This window comes from Phyllobates terribilis, unplaced genomic scaffold (assembly GCF_046119375.1).
Source record: "Phyllobates terribilis strain yellow unplaced genomic scaffold, ASM4611937v1 Scaffold_8__6_contigs__length_399053987, whole genome shotgun sequence".
NCBI classification, from domain to species: domain Eukaryota; kingdom Metazoa; phylum Chordata; class Amphibia; order Anura; family Dendrobatidae; genus Phyllobates; species Phyllobates terribilis.
In genome coordinates, this window is record NW_027362768.1 from 108,748,403 (window position 1) to 108,775,829 (window position 27,427).

Sequence of the window (27,427 nt, forward strand, 5' to 3'; positions counted from 1 at the left end):
ATGAGTATTAGGAGCACTGTGTAATCCAAAGGCAGGAAATAGCCCTTTTGACACCTCCCATAGGCAGAAGGCAGTGGAATGACTACCATCTGCTCTGCGTCATCCCATCAGCCAGACTGCAAGATGGCATGCCCTCAAACCTATGGGAAATGGAGTCCATGACATATCAAAGACGTTTAGCTGTATGATTCTATGGTTTGCACCAGTGTGAACCCAAGCGTGGAGAATACGTGCTGCTCTGTCACTTGAGGCTTTGGCCACTTAGAGTATTGTGCACATGTCGTCTCTTTCAGGTGGGCGATTCCACCAAGTTTTTCGAGTGTCAGAAACTTCAGGCAACTCCAACTATTTTTTTCCCGGAGGGGTCTTTTTTTAGGCCATGTGCACACCTTGAGAATTTGAGTTTTTTACCTCAGTACTTGTAAGCCAAAACCAGGTGGGGGTGATAAATACAGAAGTGGTGACGTGCTTCTCTTATACTTTTCCTCTGATTTTTCCTCTCCTGGTTTGGCTTACAAATACTCATGTAAAAAACTCTCTAAATACTCCATGTGTGCACGTGGCCTCAGTGTTTTTTTTTTTTAGTCTCTTCCAACACCCTTACGGTTTGAGCATTTCTGTGATATCTTTTACTAGCTTTTTTTCCCTAATTCATTGAACAAAAAACTCACTATCAGTTTCGAATATAAAATACTCAAAAAAAAAAAGACACCCGGACATCTTATATGACTTCCCATTGACATGTATTATAAAGCACAAAGCATAAGACTTCTGAAGAATGATCCGCTCTCTTTTTTTTAAGCGCTTTTAGTCTTTGGAAACCTGAAGCAGTTAAAAGACGCTCAAAGGTCTGAACATATATATGAACAGCAAGTCGTTACATTGAAATTAATTTGTTGTGCTTTTTCAAGTGTTTTTTGGAGTGAAATCTGCCTGAAAAAGACGTTGTGTGCACATACCCTTATGGTTCAGAATTTGTCGGCTGCACAAGTGCTGGGTGACACCAATGGCTACAATGTCAAAATACATGCTGGTGGTTATTTAGTTGTCCACATAACATGATTAGCATTACCTAAAAATTCAGACTAACATTTTTCTCATAGTTTCTAAAGAGCTAAAATGACAGTCCTTACTGGCACTGATTGTGACCATTAGTAATTGTAGCCCAACATCTGTAAGGCTGCATTCAGAAGGCGGAAATGTTCTATGTAGTCACATAAATTTGTGTGAAATCTACCCACAAACTGACTCTCAATGTATTAATGGGAATTCCATGCTGTAAAGGGAGTACAAAGTTGTGTGAGAAGTGACCAAATTTATCAAAACAGGTTCCACATCAGGTAGCCACATGTGGATCCGCAGCATGCAAACTGCAAGCCCAAGGCAGGTAACTACCAAGTGCATGCAGCTCTAGGTTGGTTTCATAGAGACCAATTGACTTTACACCTGATTTTTGTCTAGTTTTGTGCCTTTTCTTTTTGTTTGCACCCAATTCATTATTCTATGCGCTCGCAATTTTTTCCAGCTTTATGGGCAAAGTCTGGTAATTCCAGACGTGTTAGCCAGATTCACCAATTGAGAAAAAGTTGAAAAATTTGTTGCAACTTCACTCCGGGTTCCACTCTGGTGTATTTTTGAGTATGCCAAGACTTTTGGTGCCAATGCGAGACTTGGCACCAAAAGTCGCAAAAAAACAGTTCAAGACAGGCAAAAGACTCTTTTTTTTTTTTACTTTGCACTAAATTCATGAATTGCGTGCGCCATTTTGATGAATTCGGCATTAAAAACAGCAACTAATACCACACAGAAATGGTAAAATCAGGGCGATGGGAGTTTTAGGAAAAATGGCGCTTTTTTGTGGCACTTTTCATGGAATTTTTGCAGCACTATAATAACCAAAAATGTTGCAGCCTCCAGATGTTAGCTACAGCAATAAGGAAATAAATACACTAATAAATGTGCATTTTTGTAGCATTTTTTCCCATAGTGTTATTTTTTCCAGCATGCTCTAGGTCAGGCTCTTTTTTTTTTTATTGCATTTTTTCAGTCTTCAGCAATTTGGTAAATGCAAAACAGTAAAAAGCATGGTAAAAATAGCCAGCAGGAAAAGAAAACCTACTATATTTTACTCTTAAAAAAATGTTGCAATAAATGATGTGTGAAGGAAGCCCTACTCACATGGGACACTAGGATATCTCTCATACCATAATTACATATGAATGGATGGTTGTGAAGATATTACTTTAGGTCTGACTGACAACGCACAGCGCAATTATCCTACTGCATATGGAGAAATTAATAAGCACTTCAGAAGGTCAGTAGAACTTATTTTTGTACTTTCCCTTAAGCAGTATCATGTTTATATCTCAGGACACTGTAGACAAAGACTGTGAGGGGTCGTTAGGTGGCCATGCTCAATAATTACCTGTGGGCTAAACAATCAATTAACATTGTTTTGCCAAGTGTTCAGTGCGTACCGGCAATGGCGGCAGGCCACGCCACTGCTATGGGGCCCGTGAGCGGGAGGGCCCAAAACAGAGTGGGAACAGGAGGATAGGCGAGTATTCGGGGGAGGAGGGAGGTTGCGGCGGCGGAGGAGCGGGTTGCAGCGGTGGAGGAGTGAGCACACGCGGTAGTCGCTGCTGCAGCTACCCCATGTGCCCGCTGCTAAAGGGACATGAATATTCCCTCTTCTCTACTCCCATGGGCGTGAAGAGGGAATATTCATTCTCTTAAGTAGCGGCCAAGGAGGAGCGCTGAGCCGCAGCTCCTGCTGTCAGTGCCCGCTGCTAAAGACAATGCATATTCATGCTTCTCCACACCCATAGTCCCGGCATGGAGAAGCGTGAATGTGCCGGCAGCAGCAGCAGCAGCAGCTCACCTCGGGATCTGAGAATGCGCGCTGCTCAGATGCCGACATGAGCTGCAGCAGACAGGACACAGCGCTGGAGCAGAGGTGAGGAAGGAAGGTGAGTATTAGTGTTTATTATTTTATATGTGCAGTGATTGGGGCCACACATACCAGGATTGGGGGGATTGGGGAGGCCACACATACCAGGATTGGGGGGATTGGGGAGGCCACACATACCAGGATTGGGGAGGCCACACATACCAGGATTGGGGAGGCCACACATACCAGGATTGGGGAGGCCACACATACCAGGATTGGGGAGGCCACACATACCAGGATTGGGGAGGCCACACATACCAGGATTGGGGAGGCCACACATACCAGGATTGGGGAGGCCACACATACCAGGATTGGGGAGGCCACACATACCAGGATGGGGAGATTTACCAATAGCTGCTGCATTTCTCACCCTAGGCTTATACTCAAGTTAATACGTTTTCCCAGTTTTTTGTGGTAAAATTAGGGGCCTCGGCTTATACTTGGGTCGGCTTATTTAAAATATATGGTATTTTAAAATCAGTGAATACGTGGTGCCCATAATACTGCAGGACTGTGGGGTGCATTATACTATATGGGGACTGCATTTTACCCTATGGGGTGTGTAATATACTGTATGGAGGACTATGGGGAGTGCATTATATTCTATGGAGGACCATGGGAAGTTCATTATACTACATGGAAGATTATGGGGGGTGCATTATACTATATGGAGGATTATGGGGGCGCATTATACTATATGGAGGATTATCGGTGGTGTATTATACTCTATGGAAGGCTGTGGAGCCATTATAATATTTTGAGGGCTATGTGGGGGGCCATTATACTGTATGAAAGCAATTATACAGTGTGAAGGGTTGTGTGGGGTCCATTATACTGTTTGGAGGGTTCGTGTGGGCCATTATACTGTATGTAGGCACATTATAGCGTATGGAGAGCTTTGGGGGTCACAGTTGGGGGATCATACTGTGTTGGGGTCACCATACTTTGCCTTGGGAGTTGAAGTTGGGTACAATAGGGTCATTATACTGTGCATGTGGAGGCTAATTTGGAGGAATGCACCATAGGGGTATCATACTGTGTTTGGGGGCACTTTTGTTGGAGTCACACTTTATGGGGCAATGAAAGAGGAATCTAGGACTTCAGCAGGAGGAAAATTACTGTGTAAAGGCTGCAAAGTTGTGAGATCTGCTCTTCTGTGGCACAGACAAATATTTATTTATTTTTTTGTGGGGGGGGGGGGGGGGGGCAATTAGAACTTCTGCTATGGGGCCCCATGATTCCTATGTACGCCCCTGCAAGTGTTCATGTGTCTTCAATGGAGAAGAGGAGCAAGTCTCAGCCAAACATCCCTGGCAGCCTCTTATCTTCAGTTAGAACAGAAGATGAAAGTCAACATCTGCCCATAGAGCAAAGTCAGGAGACCCCAGGAGGTGCCGGATGTAGCTCAGATCTATTTATTTCAGCAAAGATGTCTAGCAATACAACTCAACTCATGGACAAGTGTGGCACAGTTTTAAATTTCAGAAAACCCCTTTGACGGTCATCACCTGGCAAAGACAAGTGAAATGAAGAGATACTTCATTAGGCCTCATTCACACGTCAGGATTTTTGCATCAGTGTTTGTATGCCAAAGCCAGGATTGGAACGAATAGAAAAACAATAATTGAGAAAGATTGACACCTGTTCTGTGTTTTGGAGACAGTCCCGGTTTTGGCATACAAAGGCTATGTTCACACATTGCGTTTTTTCAGCAGCAAAACCTGATCTCTTGGCAGGAAAGAAGCTACTTCAAAAACACAGGTTTTGGTGTGTTTTTCAGGATCCCAAAGTTCAGCTTTGCTTCCACCATAGAAGCATGAACACAGGTCACCAATGCAAGACATATGTGAAACCATATTAACCAGTATTTCAAATGTAACAGTGGGGGAGGTGAATTGTTCAGGAATTGTTTTTCTAAGACATTGGCAGTGCATTGAGTTTGTAGGACACTATTTATATTCACACTATGGTCTGACATTCAGTTGCTCAAGGCATTGTTCAATTTCACACCTCCCTTGGCCACAGATATTGTTTAGTCTCAAACCTAGCTCAGGTGACCAAGACAAGATGGTAAAAATCACAAAAATAAATGAGTTTCACATACTGCCATACTGCTTTTTTTTCAGTAAAAACTCAGCAAAACCTGATAGCTATGTTCACACGAGGCATTTTTTCAACGTTTTTTTCACTACCCATTACTTTAAATGGGTGAAAAACGCTAAAACACCGCTGAAAGAAGTGACATGCTAAATTTTGCAAAAAACACAAAAAAAGCAATACTGATCAAACAAAAACCAAGGTGTGTGCATGAGATTTCTGGAATCTCATAAGACTTATTGCTGGTACTGTAAAATGCAGCTGAAAATTTGCCTTAAAAAAAAAAAAAGCTGAAAAATGCAATGTGTGAACATGGCGAAACATTGATAAAATACTGATAAAAAAAAACGTGTGCGTGAATGAAGCCCTAAGGGATTTGTTATGCCTCACTAGGTGGTTGCAATGACATGCTGTAGTTCTATGTCCTATGTGCTGGTTGAATCCCGGTCAGGGCTTGTACACACGACCGTTTAAATTGGATGACGGCTATCCATGGTTTTGACTAACAGCATTCACTCCCATGTCAATATATGGGGCTGTGCACGATTTTTATCTTGGACTGAGCCGATCTCGCAGCATGCCCAAGTTGAATGTGATTATCGGATAACACTCGGCCATGCAAGTCAATGAAGTAAAAAAAAAAAATATTAAGTGACATGTCCGATTTTGATCTGAGAGTGTTAGATCAAGATCAGAAATGAAGGTCTATGGATCGGTGGAAACCATTAGACTACACTCGGATAACATCTGAGTGCAGTTCGATTTTCACGGATTGACTGAATGGAGAAGGAGGACAAACTTTTTTTTCCTTCTCCACCTCTGAGAAAAATGGATCAGAGTCAAATCAGAGGAATGAAGAAAGCAACCAGCAGCACTATCAGCAGCAGGGTCAAAAACTCCAAGGAACCCAGTTGAAGATAATCCAGTAAGTAGTAAGAGACAAAGTCCAATTCCCGGGTGAATAAATCAAACAAAATTTATTCTGCCACAAAAAAGGTAACAGTTTTGACCTATCAAAAAGGTCTGTATCAAGTACTCGTTACCTTTTATATGGCAGAATAAATTTTGTTTTACTTTTTCACCTGGGAGTTGGACGCTGTCTCTTACTACGATCAGAGTGAGATCAGAGTGAGATCAGAGTGAGATCAGAGTGAGATCAGAGTGAGATCAGAGTGAGATCAGAGTGAGATCAGAGTGAGATCAGACCTTTTTTCTCAGATGGAGAGAAAGCGGTCCTGTGACCTTACCCGTAGCATAAGTACAAAAACCTTGGATACTGTATCTGTAAAACCATGAGGCCTTTAAAAATATGCAAATCATTATACAGATACAGCGTCGGCCACTGCAACTTTTATAAAATGGTTGCTTGGTAGCCACACATAGGATATGAGATAGTAGTTAACTGGTGGTTACGTAGAATCCAAGACTTACAGATTCTGCTGTTTCAAAGTTTGAAAAATTCAATGATTTAATTTCCAGATTTATTCTCTCCACAGCAAAATCGGTGTATGTGAGCTCTCCATAAGAAAGAACTCAAGTACACAAGAGTAAAAGATAAACCTAGTTCATCTGCTTTCATGTTAGAACGATCCTGTGTCATTTATTTTAAATAGCCAGAGGTTTCATCTGCAACACAAAAACTACTGAAAACAATTTACACTTTAATTGTTCCATAACTTTATTAATAAAAGAATATTTGATTCCCTCACTTATCCAATACTTTATAGTTTTTACTTCTCGCGGAAATATTTTCCATAACATTTAGAACTAAAGAGAAATCCAGAGAGAGAGATTTGAAAAATAGTAGCAATGTTTTAACACAGAAGAGCGTGTTGTTCAAGCTGTGATGATTACAAAGGTCTCAAAATGCCAGTTCTGGATGAACAAAAATAAAATAATCTATCAGGATCCAGCAACAAATGGTACATTGCTTAAAGCTATTCCTCCCTTAGACATCAAGTACAGGCCTCCACCTAGTAGGCAACTGCTCCAAAGTCACCATCCATGACTACAACTGAAGACGTAATTATAGTTTAGGCCACATTCAGAAGTTCAGTATTTTACACCAGTATTTGTAAGCTTAAGACAGGTGGTGCACATGGCTAGTAGTCAACTATGGCTTGGTTCACAACATATTTTTTGGCCAGTGTGCTGTCTCTGAGGACAACAGAGAAGTTAGGTATGGTCCAACAAGATGGGCAATTTTAAGCAGAGAAAAAGTTTTTAATGCGTGAAGAAACAATTCTATTTGCTTCAAAGATGACCATTGCAAGATTGAAACTTCCGTTACTTAAGAATGGACGTCAGTGAAGATCTTGCCTTAGGCTTGACGGGAAGCGTACTTTACAATTATCCAGTAGTATATGGGGAAAATAATAAGCGCTTCCAAAGGTCACAAGCACTTATTGTCGCACTTGGAGATTTTCCAGCATCTTTGGTAAATCCTTCAGCAATGAAACTGATCTTTCCCATTTCTCAGAGAAGAGAAGTTGGGTCTTTCTCCCTCTTGATGCCATAGACAAGCTGTATGAAGGTCCAAAAAAAACTTTTTTAAATGGCTAACCTTACTCTATGAACTTGGATAAAAAGTTGATCCAACTTTTACAGATCTCACGATGGCATCAGTAAACTTGTCCATTCCGGCAAACCTTTAGATTAAGTCCACACAGGTTGGATATGCAGCACATTTTTAGAATCCGCAGCGTATTACAGTACCAGCGTTGTAGATAAGAATTTATGAATTTCATCCAAATGCTCCAGAGGAAATCTCTAGTGAAATTTTAATGGGATCTATGGATTTGACATCTACCGCTTGTCCATTTATGCTGTGGATATTTACTGCAGATTTCACAATTTGCAATGCAAAAACATTGAAATCACCTGAATCCAGCAGCAGCAAACTGGAAGTAGAATCCGGGACAAAATCTGCACTGTGGATTTTCTGCAGAAATTCCACAGCTGAAATGTCTCCTGTGGATATACGTACCATTAAAAGCAAAAAAGGCTTGGTTGAAATTCCCTATGACATAAGCTAGGGTACATGAAACTCTTGCCCAATTTGGATAAGTTTTTTTTCCCCCTGAAAATGTTGTTATCCTTTTGTTTCACAATTTATTTTTATAATTTATGGATTAATGGCTGCAGGGCAGAAAAGTCTTACAAGTCTCCCACTGAAATGAATATGATCAAAAATGTTAGGTTTTGAAAACTAAAGAGTTTTCTTTAGGAATCTAAAAAAGTTGGTCAGGAGTAGGAATAAGGCGTCATTTAGACATACGTGTTGTATCTGTCTTTTTTCAAGGATAGAACACTTACCCATTATAATCTATGGTGCTAGTCACATATCCGTGTTTTATCACAGACCATATGGCCGTGCAAAACACATGGAGACATATCCTTTTTATTTCGGCACCACGAATGAAAATTAGCCAACACAAGTCTATGAAAAACTCATACAGAACACGGATGACATCACTGTATAGTCCGTGTGGTGTCCATGTTTAACTTTGCAAAGTATAGGAGAAGCTCTGTCATTTATTTATTTCTTTATCCATCCATGAAAACACCGATGACCACACTGATAGTAAAAGCGGATATATGGATGACACGGATAACATTTTTTCACATACATGTTTAAACACGGATGTGCGAATGAGGACTTTAAAGGGGCTGTCCAGTACTTTATATTGATGGCCTATCCTTAGGATAGATCATCAGTATCAGATTGTTGGGGGTGCGACACCCACAGCACATGCAACGATCAGATGTTCCCGATGCTGACTGAAAGTGATCAATTGCGGAGTCAACTGTAACGTGGCCACACGTGGTGTACTGAAGATGTATAGTACCCGGCCACAGCCACTGTTCAGATGACAAAGCTATACTGTTTCGCAGATGATAACTTCCGGACGCCACTGGCACCAAGAAAAGTTGATTGGTGTGGGTCCCAGGTGTTGCACCCCAACTGATCTAATATTGATGACCTATCCTAAAGATAAAATTAGGCATCAGTTTAAATGCTGCTCATTGAAGTCTATGGAGAGGTACGGGAAGGGTAGAAGAGGCACCAACTGCAGTTTTATAGTGAGTAAGGCTGGATTCACTGCTACCCTGCTCAGTAGTGTTGTGTAATGTCCTCCATGCCGCTGGTTTCACACATCCAGACTGATGCTCAGACTGCCTGCGAGAACTGGACAACCCCTTTAAAACCTAGTGGTCCTAACCGATCCTTCAGATGTGCTGAACATCATTCACGTGACTGCTGCAACCAATCACTGGTCATAAAGATCATGTATGGATCACACATTAAAGCATCACTGCTGAGGCCAGTGATTGGATGCAGCGCTTATGTGAATGATGCAAGGCGCATGAAAGCTGTGGACCAGAGATACTTTCACATTAAATCACCTGTTGTAAAAGAACTTTCATTTACCTTTAACCCATTCCCTGTTCTAGGACAACTTTTGTAAAATACACAAAACCCCTTGAGTGCTTTTACATAGCAGCATTTTTTTAGCCCTTTTGAATAACAGAGGGCACGTAAGGTTTCCATCTTTGTTTTGCTAGTATAATACAGGACGCCTCTTCATTTCCTTTCACCACCAGCTTAACATAACATAGGGCTTTATTTATCAGTCATCATACAACTCTATAGAGTCATACAATTTGCTTTAGAGCAAGAACTGATCTTGTTATTGGCAGGAAAACCAACCTTTAGTGAGAATGTACCTGCTTTTGATTGACATGATCTAATCCAGTTTTGCACTAAATTTACAAATTTCATTACCAAGTCTACATCACTACTCCACACAAGGCAGTAGAAACCCAGTGACAGATTCACCATTAACAGAATGGTCCCAGTTAGGTGTGGGCAGATCACAGACTACTATGGGCTTATTCACATGTGGCTTGTGGAAGTTCTACAAATGAGATATCGTTCGGTGCATCAGAAGTATGGAATTATCAGCAACATGAAACAGTCACAGAAGCAATTGTTAAAAACATCCAGACTGATGCTCAGACTGCGAGAACTCAACAGCCTCCTAAGCATACACAAAGCAGTGGAGTTCAAGTTAGGAGACCTACAGCCTTTCCGTCTATCTCAGTCCGAGTCTGGATCATGAAACCCGGATATATGAAACTGGCCTAAGGTTGAGCTACACAGAGGATTGCTCGGCCTTAGGCTACAAGTCCGCAGTCCCTCTATGTGACTGCAGATTTGTAAATCCTATAATTGCGCACACTGTATACTGTGAGGATTCCCGCTGTTGGCATGTGAATGCAAGTATGTGTTTTGCATACTTTCAGCCACATTCCGACTAGACTGTATCCGGCCTCGTTCAATATACCTGCATTGAGCAAGGTTTCGCCCCTCTAGTCGGCATGTGACCGCATGTATGCAAATCACATGCTTACACTCATGCTCCTGCCGCCCAGGGGATCTTCACAGTGCATGCAACATGAAGAGTTACAAGTCTGCAGTCACATAGACTGACTGGAGACTTGGAGCCTAAGGTGAGACAACCCCTTTAAAGAAACTAGGATCCCAGGTCTCTGTGTGTTTAGTGTATGGGAGACACTATAGCAGCTAGTCTCCAGGTCAGGGATAACAGATGAATAATGCAGTATACATGTAATATGCTGTAAGGACTAGAAGTAGAGCTATTTTACTAGTATACACACACATCAGGCTATTCTGAAAAGTCACGTGGAGGAAAAATACGAATTCCTCATCATCCACCTGCCTCCAGCCACTCATCTAAAGTAAATATTCAGGTTTATGCCAAATACATCCATTGCAGTAGGTAAAAGTGTAACTTCGGTATAACTGTCGTACTCCCTAGACAAGCAAAGACATACCTGCATAGCGTTTCCTAGATATTCATTTTAGATATGTGGCCAGGAAGTAGTAAGGCTAACACACCGTTTCATGGAGATCTAAGAGTGAAGCTAAACATTAAGTTAAAGCTTTTATATGTTCCATGCTTATAAGTCATAAAAGTGTAACTTCTGGCCATCAGAAAACAGAACTACACAAAAAGATATCACTTATCTATACATAAAGCTCGGGCTGTGCTCACAATGAGATTCTTGAGGTTTTTTTCCTTTTGTCAAAAGCATTTGAAAAACTCGTCACATTAATTTGTATGGGAAATCTATTTTGCTGTTCAAATGCATTTTTTTCTCCCCTTTAAAAAAAGTTTTGAGAAAAAGTGCAGGTCACTTCTATGAATCATCGCCTAATGCAATTTACTCCAAAATGTAAACTGTCCAATCAATAGGCAAAAAACAACAACAACAAAAAAACCTCTTAGGCTGCGTGCCCATGATGAAGTTAGTGGTAAGTTTTTGATGCTGAGTATTTTAGCTGCGACAAAAACGCAACATCTTACAGTTACAGGAAAGTGGATGGGATTAATAGAAATCTCATGCGGTGTACTTTTTTTTTTTATTACTCAGTGTAAATTGACTTGCGGTGCTTGTTTAAAATCTGCAGCATTAATTTCTCTTGCGGGTACACCGAGTTTTATGTGCAGATTTTTCCTATAGACTTGAATTAGATGTGGAAAATCTCTAGGTAAAAAATGCATGTGCATTTAGTGCATTTCCACAGTGGAAATGCATCAAAACACACATAATCCACGCATGACTATACCAATAGAGTTTGTCAAAGCCAAATACCAGTAAGTATCAAAAACAAAGCAGTTTTGTTTAATACATGCCATCCTAAAAAGTCAAAATCAGAGTAAAAAAAAAAGCAAAAAAAAAAAAAAACCACGTTACCTAATTTACTTAATCGGTGCAGAAAATCTGCAAAATCAAAATCTCTCCAAAAGCTCATTGTGGGAACGCAGCCTTAAGGGCTTTAACGCCTTAAAAAAAGAGGCATTTTCTGAGACAGTACATGGTTTTTGAATGAAAAAAAAAAAACCTCAGTGTGAACAAAGCCTTTAAATGCCAACACTCAATTAGACTATTATTGCCTGCCACTCAGCACTAAAAGAGTTAAAGCCATCCCATTTCTGGATTTTGATTGAGACATGGAGCAAAACTAAACAATGAGACTCTGACATATCTTCGGCTTTCCAGAGTGATCCCATTCTGTACCTCCAGGAACATCCTTTACATATTTACAGCATATTTGTTACATTGTTTCATCAAAGTTATTAATGTCTGGATCAGGCATAACAACTCTGATGAAACAATGTAGCAAATACATAAAACAAAAAACTAAAAAGTTTCCAATGTAGCAAGTGAGGAGCATCCAAGAAGCCCCTTCCTTCCCAGGCGGGATCACACTTCATTAGCTTACCAGCTTCCCAGGAGCCTCATTCATTAAAGGAAGCAAGAGAGAGAATAGGGCCAGTGTCAGCGGTCAGGAGACAGGGAGCAGCTTGGACATTGGCAGAAGTTGTCTCCATCATTGCCTCTAGATAATGGACTGCACAGAATGAGAAGTGCAGATTTGCCAACCAGGATTTCTTGAAAAAAATAAAATGCAAAGCACTGATATGGCTGACTGCATCCACAACCCTATATAACAGTGCCAGGATGCCCCCTACCACCAGCTCTAAGCAGATCATATGCTGCCAGTCAGGGAGCCCCACAATAGCAGCAAACCATGCAGAGTGCAAGGGTGGCACTGCAAGAATGCAAATCGTGAGGAAGCCAGGGATGGTGCCATTGCTCCCCTGCAGCAGCAGCGGGCTCGGGTAATGCAGGGCTGCCCATAATGCTGCCATCAGAGCAGAGCACAGAGGATGGATTACCTGGGCTGGAGCTGGCATGGTCGGGAGCTCAGCTGCTGTCTGCTCACACGTTAGTACAGGAGCTGTGGGGAAGCTCTCAGCAGGAGACGGCCGGCACTTCTCGCGAGATGTGGCAGCTCAGCCGGCTTCTCGCAGTGTTTGCTGCCAGTGCTACATTCCCAGCATAGCTACTATGTGACAGCCTGTGCAGCTAGCCCCACTTCTTTTATTAACCTGTTTATGGCTGTGGGAAATAAAACACGAGAGTCTGTGTTCACTAAGTGGTTGCTTCATGGCACAGGCAGCAGTGCATGGGTTAATTTTCCACCTACACGCTGGGTTGGGTTCACACATTGCGGATTGCTAAACCGAAAAGAAGCAACCGTTGACGCATTTTTTTTTTTTTTTAAAGGGTTGGACTGTGTTCACACAATGCGATTTTTATTACTTTTTTTTTTTTTTTAAATCATGGCGAAAAAAAAAATCACATCACAACCATATTGTGTGCATACAACCCTGATCTCAATGGATAAAAAACCCGCAGCAATAAGGATAAATGAATTGACGTTTTGCTGTTTAAACGGAAAAAAAAGCGCCACAGCTCAAAAATGCAAGGAAAAAATGCACCATGTGAATTCAATTTTAGGAATCATTCATTTTACTGCTACAGTAAAACGCTGAGGGTTTTTTTCCTGGTAAAGCTGTGTGCCCGCGATGAGTTTTTAAAGCGGCATATTATCATTGCATCAAAACCCCAGCATGTAAGGCTATGTTCACATGTTTTGTTTTTGCAGCGTTTTTTTTATGCAGGCAAAACCTGCTCTCTTGGCATTAAAAAAGCAACCTAAAGCAGCAGGTTTTAATAAGTTTTTGCTGCGTTTTTGCATTTTTTTACTGCTTTTTTGTCAGGGTACATTTGTCTCTTGTGCATGCTGATAAAGTTTAGTGCAGAAAAAAAATATCCTGTTTCAACGTTTTCAGGTTTTGGCACTACCAAAACAATAGGTGAAAACAGTGCAAAAACGCAGCTCTTTGACAAAATAGTCAGGAATAAAAAACCGGATGTGTGCATGAGATTTCTAAAATCTCATAGACTTTGCTGGTACTGTAAAACGCAGCTGAAAATTTGCATTAAAAAAACGCTACAAAACAACTCTGCAAAAATGCAACTTGTGAACATAACCTTACTCTTCCAGCAAAGTGGATGGGATTTATAGAGATCTCATGGTCACTGTGTTCTTTTTTTTCTTTTTTCTCTCAGCGTACACTGACCTGCGGTGTGCATTTCAAATCCGCAACATGTCAATTTCTCTTGCGGCTACGCTGAGGTTTTTACGTGCAGATTTTTCCATAGACTTGCATTAAATGGGTAAAAAACACACATGCATTTTTAGTGCATTTTTGCGGTGGAAACACACTAAAAACGTATGAGATCCGCACATTATTGTATCAAGAAAGATTTGTCAAAGACAAATACCAGGAAGTGTCCTTATTGTGTTTTTAGTTGCAGAATTTAATTGTTTTTGAACTAAGAAAACTGAATAAAAAAAACTATATGACGTTCACAGCATCTCAATTTCTGTTGGGGAAAAGTACCTATTTTACCAATTCATTTCAACTGGGTCCCCCAGGTTAAACCGCTGGCCTGGCAGTATTTTGTTGTGTTTCTTTTTTTTGTCTGCCACACATAAAACTGCATGATAAAGTGCAGAGAATATGATTCAGAAACCTTGTAGACTTCAGTACTGAAATCTGTGCATAAATCCATTTAAAAAAAAACACACCAAATACACAATTGTGTGAACCGACCATTAGGCTCTGCTTAGGGCACATTCATACACTTTTTAGGGGCAAAAATATGCATATTGGCTGCGTTTTATGACTTTTTTTCTGCAGGTTTTTTCTTGTATTATCATTATTATTATTTATCGGCCTCATTTATTACAACTGTATAATAGTAGCATTGTCTTTGTTGACTGTAGCAACAAACCAGAGCTCAGCTGTCATTTAAAAAAAAAAAGTGAAATTGAGCTTTGATTGGTTCCTGTGGGCAATAAAGACAGTTTTAGGGCCCATTCACACGTCTGATTTTCACATACGAGTGAGATCTGTGATTTTCATGGATAGCACTTGTACCTTTGATAGTCTATGGGGCCATTTACATGTCCGTGATTTTCATGTAGACATGTCTGATTTTGATCCGATGGTTGGATCAATATCAGCAATGCAAATCTAAGGGCCCGTGAAAAAAATCGGACCGCACTCGGATGACATGAGTTGAATGCAGTCTGATTTTCATGGACTGTCAGAATGGAGAAGGTGGAGAAACTTTTTTTTCTTATTTCTGCACCTAAAAGAAAAGCTGATGAAACTCTGGTCCAGCTCTGGTCCGAATATTTTTCACATATGTGGAAATATTGGATGTATGAATGAGCCCATAGGCTAAGCTCAAGGGAGGGTATGAAAAATCATGTTTTGTGTCCTGAAAAATAGTCTGCAATGTAAGAAAAAAAAAGACCAATTAATTTTCCTGTTTAATTTTTGCAAGCGAACTGGATAAAAAATGGTTGTCATACGGATAATGCCCATATGGACTTTTTGTTTTATTTTTTTTAACCCACCTATTGAGTTCAATGGGTGAATCTCAGTTGCAAATTGGACTTGACTTGTACATGCTGTGATTTTTTTTCACGTGCTCTGAATCGTGCCGTGCACTGGACTGTGTGCTGCCTGTGTGAAGTCTGTCGCACATAGAGACAGTAAACGGACCAAAAATACACTTGCTTCCACCCAGCCTGTGCGACAGTTTTGATAAATGAGGTCCATTGTGTTTGAGGATCTGCACTTTTGTGTTACTTTTTTTTTTTTAATTGAATTTTCAACATGTCGTGTAATTCATGGATCATGTGATTCCAAGGTTTTGTCACCGAATAACATGGGTTGTAATGCCACAAATACGACAAATGAAATCAAGTCAAACAATGGGACAAATTTACTAAGCAGTTTCTGCTGTCTCATCTAGTTTTATGTTGTCTAAATTTGGGACAGTATTAATAAATCTGCCTAATGTGCTGTAAGGGTATGTGCACGCGCCGTCTTTAAGATGCCAGCAGACTCGCCAAGGCTTTCCTAGATGAAGCTGTTTCAGGTAACAGCCGGCGGACTTTTTATTGAAGAAGCTTAGCTGGTGGTTTTGTTGCCGTTTTTGCATCAGCGTCTTTTTTTGTAGATTTTAAACTATAACTAGAGGAAGCCCACCCAAAGACTGAACATGCTACTTATTTTAACCACTTCATAGTTTCCAAACAATGAAGCGGTTAAAAGAAATTAAATGAGACTGACCATGTGCACAGCATCAATCTCGCTGTGCATTATGTCCATTTTTTGCATGTCATGTTCATAGGGTTTGTCACAATGATTTTTTTGAGCAAAAACTCTCCAAAACCTCCTAAAAAAAAGTTTTACATTTTTGAAATTTGGAAAGTTTCTGCTCAGTTTATACTCTACTCCTGCTCTAAAAAATTCAGTGTCTACACATCTAAAGTACTTAACTAAGTATAGAGGCGTCTGACCCGCTCCTCGTCTCAAGGCCTGAGAACGAGGACCGTGAATCTTCAGCCAGCTACAGACTCTTGCTGGACCCCGACAGAAGACCCACAATCAAAGGACCCTGAACTAAAGATGGCCATATATTATATATGATTCTATAAGTCCTTCCTGTAAGTGTTTCCTCCACCCTCACCCACTACTTGGTTCCCCATATTTTTGGTTCCCCCCATCTACTCTATCCCGGGCTGGGGCAGCACCCTGGTGCATTTATGCCCCCTACAGGACAGGAGTGGTGTAGTGTTGACTGTGAAGTGGGGTCTTGTGTGATGCTCCATCCTTACCTGGAAGAGGAGATACCACACCTCTATCTGAGGTGCAGTACCCCTGTGGCGACTGAACCCTCAGGGGCGCCACACAGACACGGTGTTTCGGGCTGTTGGTCCTCGTCAGTGCAAAGTAAATTTCCCAGAGGAGCACTGCACGGAGAATAAGCCTCCTTACCTTGACATGCCAGAGCCGGTATGTCACTCTCAACAAGGAGAAACGCTACCCCTTCGACCTCAGTCCAGAGCCTCTCACCTAGCCAAATCAGTTCTCATACTTTGCACTGACGAGGGCCAACAGCCCGAAACACCGTGTCTGCAAATTGACATTCTGATTTGGCTTTTATCCTAAGTCATATTGCACAACTCGTTAAAGGGTTGATTGTGATTTGTAGTATTACTGCTTCCAATAGGTGGCACTTCTTTTTCTCTGAAGAGGCTAGTTGCATATTAAATTTGTGCTGCAAATCCTGATCGTGTTTCCTGAACAATCACTTAAAGAGGCTGGCCACTATTTTTTTTTATTGATGGCCTATAGTAAGGGAAGAGTCGGACGGCCATATAACTTGGACAAGGATCGCATTGCAATGCTCGGACTGGCTATCGGCTCTCCTGACCCGAGTGTGACACAGCTGGTTAGAAACACATGCTGTCATACTCGGGTGAGGAGAGCCGCCGGCCAGTCCGCACAGTGTGTTGCAATACCTGTTCGAGTTATACGGCCGTCTGACTCTTCCCTTAGGATAGGCCATCTGTATGTGATCAGTGGGAGTCTGACACCAGCACTCTCGCTGATCAATCGTTACCATTTGAATAGGGGGTGGATCTGCAGTACCCGGCCAGGGTCATCTTAGAAATAACGGAGCGTCTGTGTTCCGGCAGCATATGAAAAGTTACATCAAGAGCTGATAACAGCTGATCAGTGGGGCTGCCGGGTATTTCACTCCCAATTATCAAATATTGATTACTCATCCTAATAGGCCATCAATAAAATAAAATAGTTGTCAACCTATTTAATTTTGCAGGGAAACAGTTGTGTCCCTGAAAAGCTGCGTGGCCATTACGATCGGCTATTTCCCTGAAAGTTTGTTGTGCAGGGAAACAGTGAAAAGACTGCAGCGGCACAGGGCTATTGAGAACAGAAGCAGCTTGCCCGCTGTGTGGTGACATAATAACTGTGCTCCAAAGTTTTATAATCTATTGGATAAGTCATAAATCATTGATTGGTCTAACCACTGGGATCGACATCAATATTGTGAATTGTCAGTTTTACTTCTGGTCACAAATGGAGAACAGGCCACATTGTAATAGAGTTAAGATCCCTGCAGACGAGCGGATGAGAAATCGTCCGAGCTTCATCCAGAAAACTCGGATGATTTTTGTCTATATAGTTTTCATCCGTGTGTCTGTTCTTCACATCCATTGTTTTTGTACATCTACACTAAAAAATGTACATGATCAAATGCTGTGTCCTAGGTTTATAATATAAATGTATCCATAAAAATCGGAAGCTGCTCGGATGTTCTGTGTGGAATCCGATTTTTTTATGAACCCTTAAACTTGAATGGGTGAGTCTCATGCAAGACTCGAAAGCACATAGTGTGTGCTGTGATTTTTATCTCACGGACAGTAGGGAAAAGAGAGAAATCGTTTATCTGAACAGCTCTATTGAATAACATGGGTCAATGTGCTGTCCATGTACTATCTGAACATAAATCGGACAGCACATGTCTGATTTATACGCTCCTCTCCATGAGATGTTATAGTGACTGGCAAGTATTTCTATTTGTTTCAATGTGGAGACGTTGGTAAATATGTATCAAAACTCGTGTTTTAAGGAAAATGGAATAGTTATGATGTATCTCCTACAAAGTGTCTACCCATCCTTCTGTACCATTGTGAACAAGTGAACTGTCCAGCCTCGTGTTTCTCACCCTCGTGTTCAATGTTTTATCAACATTTATTTTTATTGTCAAAACACAGTTAAACCGATGAGTTGGAATCTGATTTAAACCTCAGTATTTCCCTTGAATACTTTTCTTAAACTTCCATTGTGTTGTTACAAAATCCTCTTTATGCAAATACATTTTTGCATGGTTGAGCTGCAGATAATGAGGCTGGCAGATGTCATGAATGTATCCTGCAAATTGAAAATTATAGCAATACTTCTGCCCTGCTAAATTCTCCCAAGACCCAACAGCAGGAGTCAACCCCCCCCCCCCCAAAAAAAAAAAGACCTCCAGGATTTCAAGGAAGAGAAGAATATGGAAGTGGAGGGAGGTGGCTTCCTGTCAACTCATAAGCCGCTCATTACAGTACTGTGCATGCTATGTGGGTTGCACTTGGGTAACCTTCATTGCGCCTGTGTTCCAGCACCCTTTCTTTCTTATCTCAGTGCATTTTTGTGGTTAGCGTCCCTCTAGTGGTTGCAATAATACATAGTCTATTCTTTTATCTACTATGTAGATGGTATATCAGCCAAATAAGTTACCAGAAATGGTTAACAAAACTTTTTTTTTTTATCTCACCACATGCGAGAAGAATGGATAATCCTCGGACCACATTCCGATCAAACTCTGATCAGAATAATCAGTCTGTGTTTCTCATACATGGAAAAATCAGATGTGTGAAAGAGCCCTTAGGGTCCGTGCCCACGATGAGTTTTTCAAGCGTTTATGCTGCGGAATTTTTGCAGCGTAAAAGCTTGGGAAACGCTTGGTAATCCTTCCCCCATGGTCCCCAATGCAATTCCCCACTTTCAATGCCCATGCTGCGAATTTTTCCGCAGTGTTTTTGATGCGCTCAAAAATCCGCAGCAGGTCCATTATTTGTGCGTTTACGCATGCGGAATTGCCATCTACAATGCATTAGAAAACGCATGGCAATTCCACATGTGCAAAACGCTTGAAAAACGCACGAAAAACGCGTGTCAAATTCCGCACGCGTTTTTCCGGGCAAGGAGATGCAGAAATGAAGCGGAAATTTTCTGCTTCATTTCTGCATCGTGGGCACATAGCCTTATAGTATGTTCACTCTGAGGTTTTTTTTAAGTTTTTCCAACAAATCCGCACCAAAATCCTCTTCAGAAACTGCATAACAAATTGTGAAACTCTGCCAATTAATTTCTATGGGAAATCCACTCTGCTGTTTATATGAGGATTTTTTTAGTTTTTTTCACTGAAAAGGTTTTGAAAAACGCTAGGTGGAAAAAAAATACTAACTGCAAATCACTTCTTTTAAGAGGATCCAGAAGGAAACCTCTCCAAAATAGGTACTTTCCAATCAAAAGGCTGCAGATAAAACAAAATTCTTCAAAAACTGTTCAGGAAAAGAACAGATACTCCAAAAAGTCCCCAAATCAAAAAAGTTTACTAAAGTGGTTTCTGCTTAAAAATCTCATGGTTTTTTGAATTCTTTAAAAATTCAGTGTGAACAGAGCCTTACTTAGCAAAACTATACCAAATATTTCCATCTGTCTTCTAATCGACTTCTGTTGTTTAGAAAGTCATAGCAGCGTGTGATTTTTTTTTTACAATACCATATATCAGGAAGGCTATGAAGTATGTTACAAATAAGGTATAGTGGAAAAGCCACACTGGTTTTGCTGGGAAGTGTCTGCTTGTTTCCAATTCTTCGTTTGTTCTTGTTACTCCATATCAGCATCAAATGGAAACATGGAACACTTTCCCTCAGCAAAGCTAATCTCCGTGTCAAATCATACATCTTGTGCTTAGGTAGCTTAGTACTAAGTAGGTTATAGGCTCAGGATCTGATTTTTTCTAATACTGTGTAATCAAAGTAAGGTCAAAGTGATACCCTCTTATTGTACAGGTAAAGAAATCTGGCTGCAAAATAGAGAAACATTTCACTGCATTTTTTTTATGAAAACAAACATATTCCTCTGGGTGTTGGCAGTGGCCGCTGTAAAACAGAATTGTTAGTAGGAAAAATAATGAATTCAGTCAGAGCAAAATTTTATCTACTATTTGCAGACTGGAGATTCCAACATGTGTTTTTCTGCAATGAAAGCAAGATATAAAGCTGCCCACAGCAATGAGATGTCTTCAACATACCGTGCCAGTGGGGTTACACCAACAATGCAATGTCTGTTGGGGCTATAGAACCTCACCCAGCTGCACAAAATGGTACAAAAAGATTTTCTGCTTTACTTTATCCCATGGCAGGAGTTGTCTTAAAAGGGTAGTCTTAAAGTCAAATACATTTTTATCTAAATGTCTATCTATTTAGTGCTGTAATCTAAACTAATTTCTAATATGCTTGCATTAAAAAAACCTTATCCTTCCCTCAATGCATCATCTAAGAGCTATTGAATTTGTTTTCCCTACTTCCTGTGTAATGACACTTCGTTTGAGTTTCCCAGTGCATTCTGGTATACTCAAACAAAGCGTCATCGGCGGGGTGGGAGGGTTTGGGGGGGCAGAGGCTTCAGTCACTGCCACAGTCCCAGCCCTCTCCCTGAAATGAAGCATCACCAGTGACCTTCGTTTCAGGGGCTGGGCTAGTGCCTACGCGTTGTGCAGTGTGTGATGTGCACAGTGACAGTGCGCACGTTATGTATTGCTGGCTCAGATCAGCAGTATTGAGCTAGCAAAACAGAGGAGAGCTCACTGTCAGCGCGCGGTGTCAGAACACCCCAGCATTCAGAGACCGGGAGCGGCGCTGGTCTCTGAACGCTGTGTATTTTATTATTATTATTATTATTATTATTTATTTATTTATTTATATAGCACCATTAATTCCATGGTTCTGTACATAAGAAGGGGTTACATACCAAATACAGATATCACTTACAGTAAACAAACTAACAATGATAGACTGGTACAGAGGGAAGAGGACCCTGCCCTTGCGGGCTTACATTCCTCTGCAGGATGGGGAAGGAGACAGTAGGTTGGGGGTTGCAGCAGCTCTGGTGGTGGTGATGCAGCAGCGGGTTTATTGCGGGTTGTAGGCTTTTTTGAAGAGATGGGTTTTCAGGTTCCGTCTGAAGGATCCGAATGTGGCGGAAAATCGGACGTGTTGATGCACAGAAATCCACAGGATGGGGGATATTCTGGAGAAGTCTTGGAGGCGATTGGGTGAGGAACGAATAAGTGTGGAAGAGAGAAGGAGGTCTTGGGTGTTATGATCTGCTACAAGCACTAAGGAAAGAAAGGAGATCTGTCCCTACAATAGAACTAAGCTAGATCCCTACGATGTAACGGGGAACCTGATCCTGCGATCAGACCCGCTAAAGTCCTCGGCTAGTCTGTACGAAAACCTATAGATGCAAGGGAGGGATTCCTACAAGAACTAGGGACTGGGATAAAGTAGGACACCTCCTAGCAGAAATTGTAGCAGTAAAAGACAAACACACAACATAGAACATAGAGGTCCGAAGACCTAGCTAAACTGACTGAGAAGATAACTAAGCACCAGGCTAGCTTAAGAGTAGAAATTACAATGAAGTCCAGCAAGGCCAGGAGGGCGGAGCAGGATTAAATAGGCAAAAAAGGTCATGTGACCAGCAAACTAGAAAAAACCTAACAGGAAAGTTCTAACAGTACCCCCTCTTCTAAGAGTATCCTCCGGACCCCCTAGGCCCAGGCTTATCAGGAAACCTCCTGTAAAACGCTCTGACAAGTCTGGAAGCAGAAACATCATCCGCCCTCACCCATGAGTTATCCTCGGGTCCGAAACCTTTCCAAGCGACGAGATACTGCAAACTCCCTCTATACCGTCTAGAATTTAGGATGCGGGAAATTTCGTATTCCCCGTCCTCCACCACCGGAGGAACAGTGGCAGAGACGTCTCCATCCGACACACAAGCTCTTTTCAACAGAGAAACATAAAACACCGGATTAATCTTCCAGGAGGTAGGAACCTCCAACCTAACAGCAGATTGGTTAACTACCTGAAGCAGCTTAAAGGGCCCTACAAACTTGGGACCCAATTTTTTAGAAGGAATCCTCAACCGCAGATTCTTAGAGGACAACCAAACCATGTCACCAATAGCAAACAAAACCTCTTGCCGTTTCCTATCAAAGTACCTCTTAGATTTTTTGTTAGCCTCCTGAAGATTACCACGCACATCCGTCCAAACTCTCTCCAAGTCACCGGAAAAACTCTCCTCCTCAGGCACAGCCGATACCAATTTGGAGAATGACCCAAAAGACAGATGTCTCCCAGAACAACAAAAAAAAGGCGAACAACCAGCAGAAGAGGATGTATGGTTGTTAAGAGCAAACTCAGCAAGTGGCAGAAACTCAGACCACCCCTCCTGATTGTCTGCCACAAAACAACGCAAGAACTGCTCAACATCCTGATTCTTCCTTTCTGTCTGGCCATTAGACTCAGGATGATATCCGGATGAAAACGACAAATGAACTCCCAACCTGTCACAAAAAGCACGCCAAAAACGAGCCACGAACTGAGGTCCCCTATCCGAAACAAAGTCAGTAGGAACGCCATGTAGTCTGACAATTTCCTTGACAAAGGCCTTAGCGAGTGTCTTAGCGCAGGGCAGTTTGATGAAAGGAACCAAGTGACACATCTTGCTAAAATGGTCCACGACCACCCAGATGATTGTGAAACCCTCAGAGGGGGGAAGGTCAGTAATAAAGTCCATAGACAGATGTGTCCAATGTGCACTAGGAACCTCCAGAGGGCAAAGCAACCCCGCAGCAGGAGTATGAGAAGACTTAGATCTAGCACACACAGTACACTGACGCACCCACTTAATGACTTCCTTCTGCCATCCAGGCCACCAAAAACTGCGACCCACAAGTCTCTTGGTCTCAGAAATTCCTGGATGACCTGCCAACCGAGACTCATGACACTCAACAAACAAATCTCTCCTAAAGTTCCTAGGCACAAACAACCTCCCATGGGGAGTGTTAGATGGGGCATTCTCCTGGGCTTTAAGAATCTCATCTTCCAAAACGGAGTCCAATGCAGCAATCACAACACCTTCTTGTAAAATGCTCCCCTCCTCCTCAGCACCGACCATGGGAGAAAAGCTGCGAGACAAAGCATCAGCATCAGCGGGATGTAAGTAACGGAAAAATTAAACCGCGAGAAAAAAAGTGCCCACCTAGTCTGACGGGCATTCAAGCGCTTGGCAGCATCAAGATAGATCAGATTTTTATGATCAGTGAAAACCTGAATGGGAAATTCAGCACCTTCCAAGAGATGACGCCAGTGTTCAAATGCGAGTTTAATAGCCAGCAATTCCCGGTTACCAATATCGTAATTAAGTTCAGTCTCAGAAAAAATTTTTGAAAAAAAAGCACAGGGATGTACTCCATCCTTGATTTCCTGAGACAACACCGCACCGACCCCCACCGAAGAAGCATCAACCTCAACCAAAAACGGCTTAGTCACATCAGGCTGCATAAGGATGGGAGCAGAGGTGAACCTCTCCTTTAGAAACACAAAAGCTTCAATGGCCTCAGAAGTCCACTGAACCGCATTAGCACCTTTCCTGGTGAGATCGGTCAGCGGTTTGACAATAATAGAAATTTTTTTAATGAATTTTCTGTAATAATTGGCGAAACCCAAAAACCTCTGTATCGATTTCAAACCAATAGGCCTAGGCCATTCCTGAACCGCCTGAACCTTCACAGGGTCCATCTCAAAGCCTTCGCTGGAGATAATGTAGCCCAAAAAACTAATTCTCTGTACAGCAAACTCACATTTCTCCAGCTTAGCAAAAAGCGAATTGTCAATTAATAACTGTAATACCTCACGTACGCTCCGCCAATGAGACTCCAGATCAGGCGAATAAATCAAAATGTCATCCAAATACACAACCACATTTTTGCCGATCAAAGGTCTAAGGATGTCATTAATAAGATTCTGAAAAAATGCTGGAGCATTGGTAAGACCAAAAGGCATAACCAGGTTCTCAAAATGACCCACAGGAGTGTTAAAAGCAGTCTTCCATTCATCACCCTCCTTCATGCGCAACAAATTATATGCCCCCCCGGAGATCAATTTTAGAGAACCACTTGGCCCCCACTAACTGGCTAAACAAATCAGGAATCAATGGCAGTGGGTAAGGATTGCGTACAGTAATTTTATTAATCTCACGAAAGTCCAGACAAGGACGTAAACCGCCGTCCTTTTTTTTAACAAAAAAAAATCCAACAGCCACAGGAGACTTGGAAGGCTTAATGTGACCGGCGGCCAAGCTTGTCTGTATGTATTCCTCCAAAGCCTTTCTCTCAGGAATAGTAAGATTAAATAAACGACTTTTAGGAAGAGTCGCTCCAGGGACAAATTCAATGGTACAATCATAGTCTCTATGGGGAGGCAAAATTTGTGACTCCTCCTCAGAAAAAACTCTCCAAAAATCCTGAATAGGTACAGGTAATTCCCCTTTTCCACCGCAGCAATACGTCCGTTACAACACTTGTCATAACACTTAGGACTCCAGGACTTAATTTCATTGGTAGACCAATCCAGTACAGGATTTTGCAATTTTAACCAGGGTAACCCCAAAATTACTGGAGAAGGCAAATTATTTAATACCACCAAATCCAAATTTTCTTGATGAACACCATTAATAGTGAGGGGAAATTCACAGACCTTGTGAGTAACACTCTTCAAGGGGGAGCCATCGACAGAAACCACAGCAATAGGGGATGACAAAGGTTTGGGTTTTAATTTAAGTTTTTCCAAGAATCCCCCATCAATCACATTCAGAGTAGAACCACAATCCACAAATATCCGAAATTCAATTAATTCTTCCTGAGCAGTGGTAGTAGCAGAAAGAAATACCCCCTTAGAATTTAAACAGGCAATAGGGCGTAACTGACCTTTTTTTTTTCTTTGTTCATACGAAGTACACAGTTCTTAATAAAATGATCAGATTTTCCGCAATAAAAGCACAAACCTTCAGAAGATCTGCGGTCTTTTTCCTGAGAGCGGGGTGCCATCGCCCCGATCTCCATTGGCTCTCCAATGTCAGTACAGACCCTCTCAAGACTCGGAGCTGACATGGCAGAGGATTTACTCTCATTAACCCTTGCACGCAGTCTCCTGTCCACCCGTATAGCTAATTGCATTGCCTCCTGCAAGTTTCCAGGTGTGGGATAAGCAATCAGCAATTCCTTAACCCTTTCACCTAGCCCCGCAAGAAACAAACTTTTCAAAGCTGAATCGTTCCACCCCATCTGGGCAGACCACCAACGGAAGTGAGAACAATATTTTTCCACATTACCTGATCCCTGCCTCAAATGTCTTAATTCAGTCTCAGCTGATGAGAAACGATCAGGATCATCATACAACAAACCCAAAGCAGAAAAAAAACTATCCACTGATCTAAAGCATGGATCACTAGGTTGGAGAGAAAAGGCCCATCCCTGATGTTCTTTGTGCAAAAGTGACATTATGAACCCTATGCGCTGTGATTCATCACCAGAGGATCTCGGTCTCAAACGAAAATACAATAAACAAGCATTTTTAAAGGAAAAAAATTCCTGTTGATCACCAAAGAATAAATCAGGCAAACATACCTTTGGCTCCACAAAATGTGCTCCAGAACAGCTACTCACGTGTTGTTGGAGCTCGGCCACCTCCAGAGAGAGTCCCTGCAGGCGTTGAGCCAAATCCTGAACCGACACCATGATGGAAACTGGAAGTCTTTCCTTAGAGATATTTTTTGGCTGGACTTACTGTTATGATCTGCTACAAGCACTAAGGAAAGAAAGGAGATCTGTCCCTACAATAGAACTAAGCTAGATCCCTATGATGTAACGGGGAACCTGATCTTGCGATCAGACCCGCTAAAGTCCTCGGCTAGTCTGTACGAAGACCTATAGATGCAAGGGAGGGATCCCTACAAGAACTAGGGACTGGGATAAAGTTGGGCACCTCCTAGCAGAAATTGTAGCAGTAAAAGACAAACACACAACATAGAACTTAAAGGTCCGAAGACCAAGCTAAACAGACTGAGAAAGGTAAGGCACCAGGCTAACTTAAGAGTAGAAATTACAATGAAGTCCAGCAAGGCCAGGAGGGCGGAGCAGGATTAAATAGGCAAAAAAGGTCATGTGACCAGCAAACTAGAAAAAACCTAACAGGAGAGTTCTAACATTGGGAGGACCGGAGATTACATGAGGGAATATACCGGGAGATTAGTTCAGAGATGTATGGAGGAGAGAGGTTATGGATGGCTTTGTAGGTCAGGGTTAGTAGTTTGAACTGGATATGCTGGGCAATTGGGAGCCAGTGAAGGGATTTGCAAAGGGGGATAGCAGAGGAGTAGCGAGGCGAGAGATGAACCAGTCACGCAGCAGAGTTAAGGACAGACTGGAGAGGTGCGAGAGTGTTAGCAGGTAGGCCACAGAGGAGGATGTTGCATGTGTGATCCTGACAACGCACACTAACAGTGCACTCTCCTCAGTTTTGCTGGCTCGTTACTACTGAGCCGGTAACACAAAGCATGCAGTGTCTCTGTGCATTTCACTTAATAATAGAGCGCAGGGACAGAGTAGGGACTAGCCCAGCCCCTAAAATGAGGGTCACTGGGGATGCTTCATTTCAGGGAGGGGGCAGGGGCTGTGGCAGTGACTGCAGCCTCTGCCACCAATGACACTTCATTTGCGTATCCCAAAATGCACTGGGATACTCAAATGAAGCATCATCACATAGAAAGTAGGGAAAATAAAGGCAATAGCTGTTAGTGTAGTTAGGGAAGGAAAGAGAATTTTTATTGCAAGTGACTCGCCCAGGGGAATGGGGATGACTCGGGTACCCGG

At 41.9% G+C, this 27,427-nt stretch overlaps 1 protein-coding gene across 4 annotated transcripts in view; it reads right to left on the reverse strand.

Moving 5' to 3' along the window:
• The window catches only part of DIPK1A (divergent protein kinase domain 1A), a 250,794-nt gene that overhangs the window by 194,694 nt on the left and 28,673 nt on the right, over positions 1-27,427 (reverse strand). Inside the window, exon 1 of one of the 4 annotated variants that reach the window (XM_073643201.1) lies at positions 12,817-12,972. The exons of 2 other annotated variants lie outside the window; for them this stretch is intronic. The gene's annotated coding sequence lies outside the window, so the exon portion shown is untranslated. Of the gene's footprint in view, positions 1-12,359; positions 12,495-12,816; positions 12,973-27,427 lie in introns of those variants that run through there. One more of the 4 variants, XM_073643204.1, reaches the window with a different exon arrangement.